Here is a 13963-nt window from a genome sequence, read left to right on the forward strand (position 1 = left end):
GATACGAACAAACACACTCGCACCAGGGCCAATTTTCCCAGAAGCCAATGAACCTCCCAGCATGTCTTTGGACTGTTGGACGAAACCAGAGCGCCTGAAGGAAAACCACGCAAACCCAGGGTGAACATGCAAACTCCACACAGATAGCACCCCAGATCCGGAATGGAACCCTGTGAGGCAGCAAAGCTAACTGTGCTCATTAAATCCCTAATTTGTGAAAAAGTGGAAGACATGAGTTTTGCTCAGTTGGGTAAGTTAGGCAGCCTTGAAACCAGTGCTTTCTAAAAGCCTGGGGCCTCATCAATTGAACAGGTGGTGTGTTCAATTAAGTAATTTGGAATAAAAGTCAGAATATCCTTCATTCTGACAACAATTCTACTGAGCACTTCATTGAAGCTTGCTTAAGTTTAAGCAGGCAATCTAAGTTAATCTAATATTACTTACAATGGCCCAGTCTCTCCAGTACCAGGGCTGGGGACCCCTGGTTTAAACGAATGACTGCAGGACATGCAGTAGGGGCGTCACACCGCCTGTTCCGCAAGTAGCTCAATCTCAAGATGGGCCGAGCTTCACCTGTGGTTCTGGTAGGTCGGTCTCTTACTGGCAAAGCACAGTTAAAAAAAAGTCAAGTCACACTGAAGCCACACCCCCCCAGTCCACCCCCTCCTCTGCCCGTACACTCACTGGCCCAGCCAGAGCTCGGCAGAGACACACATTGTTTCAGACTCCCTCTGGAAACATGAACAAGCAGACCCATGGATTATCACTGCTACTGCTACTGCTACTGCCCCTGTGCTGGGGTAAGTGCTGCACAATAATAATAATAATAACAATAATAATAATAATAATAATTTTTCATACACTTTTAACTTATTAAATTAGCTTATATAACTGAACTCTTAATTTAATAATAACTTAATTGTTACTGGTGATCAAAGTCCTATTAAAAGGTAGCACGCTATCTCGGTCATCTTTAAGAAGGCGGATTTTTAAAAGCTATTTAATTTTGACCCAGCGCAATTTTTTGTTCTCACAAGCCCAAAATAAACTAATGTCTCCCATGTCTCTCACCACAAAAAGAAGGGAGGTGCTTTCTTATTCAGACTACTACTGAAGCGCACTGCCGCCACCAAGGGAGAAGTATTGATCTCGTGATTACGAGATAGCATTGATTACTTCAGTGTATGTACAACCTCTTACAATTGTTTTTCGGTTGATTGGTTGTGTCAATGTCAAAGTTTCGACTGGGGTTGAGTCATAATGAAATCTTGCAATGATGGTTCTGTTATGAGCAGTTATACGTGCAATCAGTCCCACTGCTTCAAACTGTACGTGATCACATAAAGTGATCTAGCAATTATGAGAAAAGTTTAACACTTTTTTTTCTTTGTGCTTCCATAGCCTTCAGTATTTCCTGTGACAAGCTGTTTCAAGAAAAGCTACTCTTTGAAAAAATAGCCTTTGCTTTCATCTCAAGATCAAAGCTGAATGATACTTGTTGTCCGTTTGTTTTTTAGAAAAAGGACACGGTGGACATTTGTTCACAAAGAAATGTGAATTAGGATATTTCTAAGTCGTGCAAAGGATGGCAAAATTAAAGAGCTTAAGGTTCTTCCTGAGACATCCATTCTGTAAGCAGAAAACAGTGTATCTTCTCTGCTTCTTTATAGAAAATTGTCACTTTCTCACTTCATGAAAGCAGGCATGAGTGCAGTTTCGAAGACTATCTGAAGGCTGTGACCACAGGGCCTGATGCTCCTTGTGATTGCTCCACAGTGGTGCCAAGACTGTAGTTTTGCTTCCTCAAAGATTATGCTGGTCTCAGCTCCTTACCAAGCGCAACAGCCCCGAGACCATCAGCCAGGGGGATTCCAGGATGGAACTCTTGGCTGCCGATGTTGTCGGGCGTGCCTGCAGGAAATTCATAACCTCAGGGCGATCGCTTTTATGCGATAGACAAATGAGACAGGTCGGGTGACGACCCACTCGTAGGAGGTTGCCGACAGAGGAGAGGCCTTCCCGGATGTGTGCTGCTTGTTGACACGGATCCAGGGCAGAGGTCTCCAATCAGTGTAGAGCTTATGAAAGCGAGCGGCTTCTCGACAGAGATAGGCACAGGACAAAACACCAGGCACAAAACAGAGCAGGCACAAGCACCCCGGGATCTGGCTGCTTGGTCTGGAACAGCATTGTGGAATATGGTGTTCATGATTGAGGAGGACCAATTCATCTTTTCCAAAGTTAACTGGCTATCATTTTTTAAAATAGCCAGAATCTTTAGTTTTAGATTATTTTTAAATCCCAAATGTATATGGTAGGGTACTTTACCAAAGCAATCTGAATGAAGCACTGTGTTCAAAGTGGGGGCCCAACTTTCAACCACTCCTCCCTGGACTCAGGATTACAGAACTTGATCAGACTCTCTCTCAGACCTCAGAGACCATTCGTTCTTGTTTGCCTTCATTTATTTCAGTTTCAGTTTCAGAAAATTTCAGTTTCAATTCTTACGACAAAACAGAATTATCAGGTCACCAACCTTCAGACACCATACACCCTGCTGTCAGACTTTTGTTTCAATTCTGATGAAACAATAAAATCGCCTCCCTGACCGTGAATTGGATCATGAGCTCCCAGTTCCCCTTTTCTGTGTTTTTTCAAATGTTTTATTTTTTTTAAAGCAACGATTGGTAACACTTCCTTTCCTCCCAATAACTGTTTTCATTGCACACATGAACCGAGACACAAGACCAAGCACAAAAACAGAGCAGGCACAAACCCAGCACAGTCAGGCAGTTTGGTTTTCAGCACCCCTGTGTACCATATTTTCCTGGCGTGATGGCTAACTGATCTTTCCCAGGTTCACCAGCTTTTCAAAGAATAAGAAATAATCCTACTGTTTTAGAAAAAACAGTCTAATTAGAGAAGAAGGACATGAAAGATTGTACTACCGGAATGTACTGCTGTGTGTGGCCTGTTTTGAAATTTGACTACCAAACATCCTGCTCTCAGACTTCAGTTTTGCTTCTGGAGGGAAAATAAAACCACTACGTTACCAGACGTGATGCAGCACAGTGGTCAGCATTGCTGCCTCGCAGCGCTGGGGCCCTGGGATCACTTCCAGACCTGGGGTGCTGTCTGTGCGGAGTTTGCACGTTCTTCCCAAGTTTGCGTGGGTTTCCTCCAGGTGCTCCGGTTTCCTTCCACAGTCCAAAGATATGCCGGTGGGTTAGATGGCTTCTGGGAAAATTGGCCCTGGTGTGCCTGTGTATGTGTGTGTCCTGTGATGGACTGGAGTCCTGTCCAAAGTGTATCTTGGCTTGCACCTGTTGCTTGCTGGGATAGGTTCCAGCCCCCTTATCACCCTAAACTGGATAAAGCGCTTAGAAGTTGGATGAATGGTAACCAGACTGCTTTATCAGTGTGCTGTACATTGTCTTATTCAGAAGGAAGAGCTCCACCTAGTGGTCCAGCTTCACCACCATTGCCCATGTTTGACCAGGCTCAGCTTTGTTGATAGGTCTCACAACTGCATTAAGCCTGGATTTGCGACTCTGAATTCTGGCTCTCCCTGGAGCGGGGTACCCCTGAGAGCAATACTCTGGGGAGGGGCTGGGGCCCCTAACTGAGTCTGTGACAACTCCCCACAAGGAAATGGGACTTCAGAGAGGCAGAATTCCTGCTTGGAATCTACCTCATTAGTGCAGGAATTCCCCGGAACATATAAGAGATGGACAGGACTGAAAAACGATCACTTGCTGTCTCTACAGGGGGAGAAGGGAATTCTACAGAAGAAACCAGCACCATGTCTGCAACACTCGAGTACGAATATGATTACAGTGATGACCACGACAGTAAGGCTTTTCGCAAATTACTCTTCTTTGTGTGACTCAGTTTGATTACTAATCCCACGAGCTGGACTGCTGCAGGTCCCGTTATGCTCTTTCAACTCACCGTCGCTCCTTAACATTTCATTTTGTGCAAAACATGGGCACATTTTCCCCGGACATAAAATTACTGTTCACATTTTATTTCTTCACAACAAGCAAAAATTGAAGAAAGCAATTCTCTGTTGTTTTTCAGGTCAGGTCCACTATGACCTGTTTGCTGTACTTAACACGGTGAGTGCTGCCTTTTTGTAATCTCACGTTTATTGATTTTGGTCTCAGCTGTTTCCTCTATTTTCCTCATCTGTCGTATCAATGAATGAGGGTACCTTTTAAGAAAAGAAGGCTGACCTTAAACACATTATTTTAGAATTGATTCTGACATACAGTATCCAGCGCATACAATTGCAAAAACATGACTTAAAGCCAAAGTTCACTGAAATGGGAACTTTGCAGATGATATAGGTAAATATTTAGCAACACAGACAAGAGACAAGAGTGGAAACCTGAAACAGGTTCTAAGGGAGGTTCTAGAATTGCTATCTGCAAACAAATGTTGGGCTGTTTAATAATTTTTTTCAAGTTTTTCAAATCTTAACTACTGTCCAGCAAGACAACAAGACACTTTGATACCGCTAAAAGGTAGCAAATAAAAACTGGAAAGTGGAACTCTGAAGTCCTGGATTGGACACCACGTAGTGCAGACATGGGAGTAGCCCGGAGTGGAAGAGAAGAGAGAAGCCGGCAGTCTTACCTGGCCCGAGCACTGTTGACAGGATATCCCTTCCACAGTACCTGCAACGGTCTCTCCCGCTACACCCTGGAAACGTAATTAGACATATAATTACATTACACAAGCAAAAAAAAAGATGCAAATCCAAACTTTCAAAACTACTGGCTTTTTAGGACGCGTTTTGTTTAGAATCTAGTTATGTTTTGGGTTACAAATTAAAATAATGCTAGAAATAATGCTTACACTATGCTGTATGCACAGCAAGAGTCACATGTACAGAGAAGGGAAAAGAATAGCTTTCATTGTGATCTTTAAGGATCAAGAACAAAAAAAACACATACTCATCTCACGACTCCACTTATATATAACGTATATACAATAGCAACCTATCTATACCATATGGGAAGAGAACAAAGAATCATGGGTGAGCCACGGGCTCATAACTGACAAGCTGTGGGTTTCAGTTTCTTGAGGGAGGAACTGTATCCGGCAGCTCCTCTAGCTATATGAGTTGGGGATGAGCCTCGCTGGGGGTGACCCCTGCAATGGCCTGGGGTTCTCATGCTCTGAGTCCGCTCAACTCTCCAGGATCCAGAATGAGCTCTGGCCCGACGGGCCACTGGTCTCTGGTACCTACCTTCTGTATGGATCACTGCCCTGAACGTCAGGAGCAGCCCACACCATATTTCCATGGTACCCATACAGACTCGGCAGCCATGTTTTTCATTCAATGTATTGTGCTTGCAGGAGGAAAACAAAAAAACACAGAGCAAATAACCGATTGGATTTCATGTGCTGATGACTTTCAGGCACCTGGGATCCCCCCCGCCTGCTCCGTGCTCCTGATCTGCCTGGCCCTATCCCACCTGTTTTAGTCTGGGAACAGGACTTTCGCGCTGTGCACAGGAACAGGTATTGCTATGAGAACTGTGGCGTTGCCCTCAGGGAAGCGCTGAGTTTGCAGATGACAACGCATTGGGCGGGTTAGCAAATACTGTAGAAGCAGCCGATGAAATTCAGAAAGTTTACTGGACTGACACCAGGCTGGTGATGGTTAACATAGACAAGTGCAGGGTATCGCATGCCGGTTGGTAAACTGTAAATCTAAAATGGGGAATGCTGACTGAGAAGACTTAGTTGTTAATATTGACACATTATTTACATCTTCTACACAAAGAAGCATTTAAAAAGGCAAGCAAAATGCTAGGATATTTAGTTAAAAGCATAGAATTTATATTAAATTTGTATAAAGCATAATATTACTTGGAATATTGTGTACAATAACCAAGTAATAGAAAAGATATTGCTGCTCTGGACTTCATTCAGAGAAAAGCAACTATATTCTGGGGCTTAAGGGATTGTCCAACACTGACTGGCTGAAGAAACTGATTCTCTTTAGTCCTGAACAGAGAAGACTAAGAGGGGACCTGATACAAGTAAAAGGATAATAGTCACAGATGCTGTGAATACAAAGAAGCCCTTTGAGAATGTAGTACAAATCAAGGTTAAATTCCTCATTTTTGTTCTGCTATGAAAAGCTAAACCCTTACAGAATAACAGTCCAGTCATGTAAAATGTGTATCGCATATGGCTATTGTAAAACGATGCAATAGAGCACCGAGCTTTTGACATCTTGCAGTTCCGCATCATGTCAACAGGTGGCACCCTTGCACAATATCAAATTCTCCAGAAACTTGCAGTGTTGCACAGCTCTTCCCTCCGCTGGGATTTGAACACAATGTCCCGGGCTCCTACAAGCCCCAAGCCACACAACACCTCCTCAGGCAAAGATTCATTCAACTACAGCAGTGCTTCCCAGCCCTGGTCCTGGGGGACAGCTGTATCTGTCTAAGCAGCTCTTAATAAAATCAATTCCTGATGATCTGAGACAGGGAGAAATGGCACAGTAATTAACACTCCCACAGCAATACCACTGCTTCTGCAGAAGCTCAACTGGTTATTCCATGTAGCACAGCCGAATGAAGGGACTTCTCAAACTCAGAGATTGGTACATGGCTGATACCTATTACAAATCCTATTCAGCTTTTTAAAAGCTGAAAACAGATTTAATCATCTGCTTCACACAGAAAATAGAATATCGATTTGCCTGTGATTGAGAATGTGACTGCATCAAAAGCTGAAAGACACATAGGGAACCACTTCTCTAACTCAGAAGAATGTGTCTCCTGTTGCAGGGAAATTCCAAACCTTCTAGTTCAGGAAGAAGGATTTCACTTGGGGAACAGTTGCTGAATGAGCCATGTTACATAACTGATAGAAATCTGTCTAGGTGACCTTATGCCGCATTTTATAAAACACTCTCTGAATCTGTGTAACTGTGTCATGGGAAGCTCATCTCTGCCAGGATTTGAACATGATCTCCCAGGCAGCTCCCTGGCCCAAGCCAAACAGAGCCTATTCAGACAGCAGTGAATCCCCCTGTGCCGAAAGGCCAGGCCTCTGGTTGCTGGAGAATTCACCTTCAATTTGTTTTCTGGGTGATTCTGGACAGTCTCAGAATACGAGCCACAGCAGGGCACTCCTGTCTTCATGTAGACCCGAGGAAATAAAGCTTAACCCTTTTTAACCAAAGATATTTCTGTATTTGTTTACTGTTTCAGTTCAGAAGGACCCCGTTACGTTCTGTGCAAGATACCCAGAAACAGCGGAGGACCAACATGAAGAATATTCATCAACACTGCTCACCCATACTATGCACTGAAGACACCTGAAGACACACCTGAAGAAAAAGCCTCACCAGCTGGAATACCTTTTTTTAAAAAACAAACACCCCTCTCAAGCAGGCAATTATTTCCGTTTAGGCCATATTATCAGCAAGATCATCACCTCTGCTTTAATTACGTTACGTTCAGAAGTTACTATATTCAGCTGTACTTGTTAATATATAGTATTGCACAGTTCTTGCTTTGCCTTAGATAACCTGGTAGAGTTACGCAAGATCTGTCCACTGGCTACCCTGACTTACGAATGTTACATCTCCTTGTGTTAATGATGCCGAGCCAGCGGGGCCCCAAGCTGATGTCACACCTCTTGACATCTCTTCAGCTTGCAACATTATTCTAATACCACTTATCTTCATACTGAGCACAATAAAACAGGACTTGCATGAAAGGATTATTAGATTATAACTGGATTTGGTTTATTAAGGAAGAAAGAAAAGGATCCGAAATGGGAGAATTGACTCGATGCGTCTGGTCATGTTGTTCCCATGATGCACTAAAAAATTGAATTTTTTTTGTCGTCTTTGCTGGGAAAATCTCTCTCCCGGGTTGTTTCGCAGAAAGCACAGGCTAATCGACGTAGGGTGTCGTGACCATTCTGAGGTTTCGATGGTCTGTCTCACCCTCTCCCAGCAAAAGATCATCTAAATAATTTGCTAATGATTTTGTGCAGCTCTAGCTGTGACATTGGAGGGAAAGAAAAGGTTTAAATTAAAGCGTTTTCATTAGAAATAAAACCCGGATCACCAATCTGATCTGATTCACAAATCTCTGTGAGATTTGTCATTTAAAACTTTAATTTTTTAAGGAAACCAGCACAATAATTATACTCCAGTGCCACCTTAAACCTACCCCCCAGAGAAGTTGAAATGATGGGTATTCAATTTCCGAATACAACACAGCCAATCCTTAGACCTAACTATTTTTGGTTTGCTATAGAATTAGGATGTATCGGAAATTAAAGCATTCAGTATGTAATAAAACAGTTTTAACAATGTAAGATGATAAAATCAATAAGCAATTCAAACTGGCTTATCACCATATAACAAATTTAAAAAAAATTATTTGTGTCATTATGGTCTGATAATCAATAAGCATTTTTATCGAGTGTAATGCAATTGTATTTAAATTGATTCAATAACCATTTAAACACAGCGAATTCTGTGCCGTCATTTACAATTTATAATATATTTTATATTACAGCACCCCAGTATTGACTCTTTTTTTTAAATACAAAAACATTTTTATGAACTAATGGACCAACAAGACATTTGCAAGCTTTTTTGTCTCCTCCGTGCCAAACCCTTATTTTAAACTTCATGTGGCTGTGAAAAATGAATTGGAGTTCCTGTCGAGATCCACTAGGGAGCACCATGGAGCTTTCAAAGAACTCCCCGGCAGGTGGTAGAACGACAACGCCGAGGATAGATACAAAAACATGTCAAAGGCGTTGCATGTTGAGTGGAGGGTGGTCAAAACGATTATTGAGAAGTGGAGGAGAGTAACAGGACAGCACAGTGGCACAGGGGTTGGCACTGCTGCCTCGCAGTGCTGGGGACCTGGGTTTCTGGTCCCCGCTCCCCCAATTCTGGACCTGTGGGGTGTCATCTGTCTGGAGCTTGTATGGTCTCCCCATGTTTGCATGAGTTTCCTCCCACAATCCATAGAGATGCTGGTGGGTTCTGGGAAAAGTGGCTCTAGTGTGTGTGTGCACTGTGATGGACTGCCATCCTGTCCAGGGTGTGTCCTGCCTCAATTAGGCTCTGGTTCACTGAGACACTATGTTGGACTTGAGCAGTTATTAAAAATAGACAGATGGACTGTTGCACTGAAACTCTTTAAAAAGATTTCCATAAGAAGTTCTGTACAGTGTTTTGTTGCTTGTCTGCAAAGAATAAATATTGAAGACATTTTGCCGAGCTCTTTGGAAGATAATAATCATTCAACTAGCAAAAAAATCTCATTGTGAAATTATGCAATACAATTATAAGTGGTGCTGTCCTTCGGGTGCAGTTTAACCTGCAGTTCATTCTGCAGTGTGTGCGTGCCCTGTGACGGACTGGCGTCCCTGCCTTGTTCCCATTGCTTCCTGGGAAAGGCTCCAGCTCTCCTGCAGCCCTGAACTGGGAGAAGTGGTGAATTAAATGCAAGGATGGAGGGGTTATAGCACTGTCAAAATGCTGCTTAGATCAGTCCATCCCTCCACATTGGATGACCAAGCAAAGAGGTTGATCAGAGAGGCCAATGGCAACTTGGGAAGAGTGAAAGAGCTACAGGCTTTTATGGCCAAGACTGGCTGAAATGTGCATGTGCCCAAGAATCCCAACTCCAACTCCGGCCTGTATAGCAGGAGGGCATAAAAGCAGCCACGGCTGAAACAAGAACAGCAGCAAAATATGTAAGTGATCCTGCAAACACGTGACTACTACACGTGTTTGCAAAGAATTGCATTTAGCACAAACTCAAAACAGCACCATGCAGTACAGATCACCCAAGGATCACCACCTCCATTGGGAAGCAGGAAGCATCATCTTACGGGAATGTTTCTCATTGACAGCAACTGGGACACGTCAGGGCGTCCAATTATGATACTTCAGTTTTGCATTTGTCAGTTTGTCCTGTGCTTGGGATCTTGTGGGGATACTGCACACTTCAACCAGTCTTGGCCATAAAAGCCTGTAGCTCTTTCACTCTTTCAAAGCTGCCAGCAGGCTCATCGGTAGCCTCTCTGATCAGTCTCCTTCTTGCTCGGTTAAACAGTTGAATCAATAAAATGCAATATTATCCGCTTAAAACCGTGGTGTGAGGTGTGGAGATAAGAGGGGGAAAAAAACCTCAAATAGCAGCAATCAAAGGCTGGAAACCTGTCATCCTGCCCTGTTTCAAGAGCTGGCTCAATGAGGTGATCTCCACTATTTCTCCATCAATTTCCCTTTGGGATCAATAGAGTCTTACCTATCTATCTATTACAGTGGGACAGGCACAGTGGAGTGATTCCACAGGGTCTGGGGTCCTTTTCCCAAATGTTTTTTAAAAGCCAGATAGATCCTTCGATTATTTTACAAGATCGTAAAATATCGTTCTGTGGTTGCTTCTGCAATAGGGTTTTAACTCTATTCTAATTTAAAAAACAAAAGCTGCAAAAAGGCAAAAGAAAATTTGAGCCGTTCTTTGTTGGGAACTGTTTTTTAGGTGTTGTTTTTTTAAGTTATTGTTGTCTTGTTAACATTTTCAAAATTTCTTAGATCACACACTTAAGATACCAGATCCTCTAGGCACTGACACCAGGGCTGTTGGCTTTTCTATAGGCACTGTATGTGATGGGCCTTGAAACAGTGCGCTGTGAGCTGAAGGTCTCTCAGAGCTGTCTGGGTCTCTTTGCATTTACCAGGGTTACAGCCAAGAAGGTCATTTTCTGCTACATCTCGAAATAAATTTACATGGGCGCATGACGCATCTAACATTTTAAATTAACAGAAAATGTCCAACGCACAAGCAAGACATTTTTTTCAGCTGGTTCAAATGTTTAAAATGCACCGTCCATCTGAGAAGGAAGGGTTCTTCCTATTCAAAATGAAAATGGTCAAGTTTCGGCTGCAATTTCTTCTTCACTGTAGTGTATTACAAAGACCAACACAAACAGACGTATTGTAAGTTTCCGTTGGCCTTTTCTACGTCTTTGGAAACGGCGTTTTCCTTACCCGACATGATAATCTAAAACCAGTGAAGATCGAGTTACTAATTCAGTCATACGCGATACGTAAATCGCATACACGCTTATTTGATCTTGTTGTAGGAAAAAAATCGTTCAAGCGGACTGGTGCTCAACCCCCTGTGAACACTGTTAACAGAGCGTACTTCAGTTCGTGATTCTTCCCGGAACACAAGAGTCGCCACGACAAAGCGCCGCATTTGTCCGCACACTGCGCAGTATTTACTTTGACGCAGATGTCTGACGTCATCAATAGTCGTCATCAACCGCAGCTAAAAACATAAAACACGTCACGAACGAGAGGTGACCACTGGCCTCTCTAAGCCTGTTTGGTAGCTTTACAGATGCAAGGATCTCATCCAGCCATGTCTAGAGAGAAGCCAGGGTATCCGCTTCGACAGCAGGGCTGGGCAGGTAGCCCCCCACCACTCTCTGTGTACAGAAGCGCCACTCGTTCTGGGCTTTAAGCGCTTTTCCACATGGTTTGCACTTGCCATTTGGAAGAACGCCGCTGGGTTGACTTTGTCAATACCTTCGCTGGATAATTGGGACCCCTGACCTTTTTTACGATCCAAAGGTCAGACGTTATCCGCAGCTCAACTTTGGGAACACCATAAATCACAGCTGGCCCCGGCTATTAGAAAATACCAGAACGAACATTGACTTCCCGCTACAGTCCCCATCCGTCTTTGTCTTCGAGCCGCAGGATACGGATAATCGCCCCTGGAACTGTTTAAAAACGTCCTGGCGTATAATTATCTCCCCGGGGGAACCGAACCGCGCTGCCGGAGATTTGAGTGCCTGTTCGTGGACTTCGTAACTAAAGCGCGGACGAGCGGCGAACCTACCTGCTCGCTTCCGGCTATGCCACGCTGCCTCCCAGCATGCTTTGCGCAAGCGCTTCCCCACGGCCCCTAAGCAGAGGTTCGCGCCTCCAAAGATTTATTCCAAAGATACTACTAAGTTATTTTATTGGTTTCCAAAGACAGGATCCTGTAAAAACAGCGTTTTTCTCCCGGGCGGCCTTGTCTACATCCTTAAAATCTTTACATTTTAACAAATCATTCCGAGGCTCAGAAAGGCAGCAGCCATGATTGATAGCGCACGCCCGTTCGGTGTGTGACTAGCCAGCCTACGATAAAGGAAGGAATGAGCTTTAGAGCTCCTGTGCTCTCACAGGGGCTGCTACAAGCTCGGAAGTCAAAGAAATGTCCCGAAGAGCTGAGGGTGAACGCCGTGTTGTTCTGTCCATACTGATGAAGAAGGATCGCCCGGTGCCAGCATGCTCTCTCTTTGGCTCATCGGCTCACGAAGCGCAGCCTTCCGCTGTCTCCTTTATGACTGTCATAAAGGCTTTATGAATGAATCACCGCGGACCTCAGTGCAGATTTGCAGTTAACGAGCCTCCAGATGATGATGAATGAACGAGACCTTTCCGTCTGTGTTCCGGGCAGAGAGAGGGAGGTTGTGTTGCTGTCTGCCCCACAGCAAGAGACAGACTGCCATTTGATGGTGATGAATCCCAGGCCATTACACACCGCAATGCAGAGTATTTTCTTTAATACAAAAGTGCAACGTGGATCAGAATGGATAATGGATCCATCATGATCCATCCCAGACCAGATCCAATGGATAACGGAGCCATTATGATCCATGCCAGATGACATACAGAAACAATAACACACAACACTAGATGCTGCCAAAATACAGCCTCCGTTTTTAATTCTCACCTCAAAACTTTTCAATGGCCTTCAATTCAGAACCGATTTCTTTCTTGAAATGTCACATCTATACAGGGTTTCATTGTGTTTTCTTGCTGACTGTACTTTTTTATATGTATGATTCATGTAAAGTGCTTGAGGATGCTCTGGATCGGAAGGGTTCCATGTAAGAATAAAATTGATTACGTAGGAAACGCACCAGAGAATATAAGTACATGAAGGAATGGAAATTTGGAATAAAAACAAGATTGAGAGCCTTTCTCTCTCCCCTCACCCTGAGCCTACACAGGTCAGCTCAGGCGAGGTGGCGATGAGCTTACAAGCTCGGAGACATCCCAGGGGGCAGGGATAGACGCCCCATTTGGAGTCAGAATCAAAGGGATATCGCAGAGATCTCATTGGCTTCATTCATGGATTTATTCTTCAAACGTTCCTCAGCTATCGAAAAAGTCTTCTCCTCAAGTCCTTGCATGGAGGATGAGGAGCAGTCCAGCCCCAGTCAGGGGGGCCCTTCGCTGGTGGTGAAACTGATTTCGTTTTTCTTCCTTCGGGTCAGAAAGATGAATGACTGAGATGGCTGCACAGTTACACAAGTGGTTGGGTTGCCTCTTTTTTTAAAAAAGGGGGCTCTGAGTCAATATCACTGACTCCAGCAGTAGTGCGCTTCAAGAACCTGAATGAACTTTATTTTAGCATTCCATTACCCCCCCAATTCAGGGTTCGGGGGAGCTAGAGCCTATCCCAGCAAGCAATGGGCACAAGGCAGGGTACACCCTGGACAGGACACCAGTCCATCACAGGGCAGACTAAGACACACTCTCACACCAGAGCCAGTTTTCCCAGAAGCCAATTAACCCACCAGAATGTCTTTGGCCTGTGGGAGGAAACCCACAAGAACATGGGGAGAACATACTGATAGAGCCCTCTCTATCCTAAATAATACAATTCAGAATAAAACACCTTATCTGCCACTTGCGAAGGACAGATGTGTCTTCAACAAGCACAGAAAAGGGACTTCTGACGCGTCTGCATTGTTTAAACATTGTTTAAACAGCTGATGTGTGGGGAGCGTTCTGGCGCACTATGGCTGCCGTCGCATCATCCAGGTGGGGCTGCACACTGGTGGCGGTGGAGGGGATCCCCATTACCTGTAAAGCGTTTTGAGTGGAGTG

The 13963-nt window shown here is 44.1% G+C and overlaps 1 long non-coding RNA gene across 1 annotated transcript; it reads left to right on the plus strand.

Annotated features, from left to right (window-relative positions):
• Window positions 1-700: 700 nt before the first annotated feature.
• On the plus strand, window positions 701-8560 carry LOC148815330 (uncharacterized). Its single transcript, XR_016086074.1, has 5 exons — window positions 701-800; window positions 3768-3851; window positions 4081-4118; window positions 5427-5529; window positions 7239-8560. It is a non-coding gene; the product is annotated as an uncharacterized LOC148815330 (long non-coding RNA).
• The last annotated feature ends 5403 nt before the right edge of the window (window positions 8561-13963 follow it).

This window comes from Atractosteus spatula, chromosome 25 (assembly GCF_055471065.1).
Source record: "Atractosteus spatula isolate fAtrSpa1 chromosome 25, fAtrSpa1.hap1, whole genome shotgun sequence".
NCBI classification, from domain to species: domain Eukaryota; kingdom Metazoa; phylum Chordata; class Actinopteri; order Semionotiformes; family Lepisosteidae; genus Atractosteus; species Atractosteus spatula.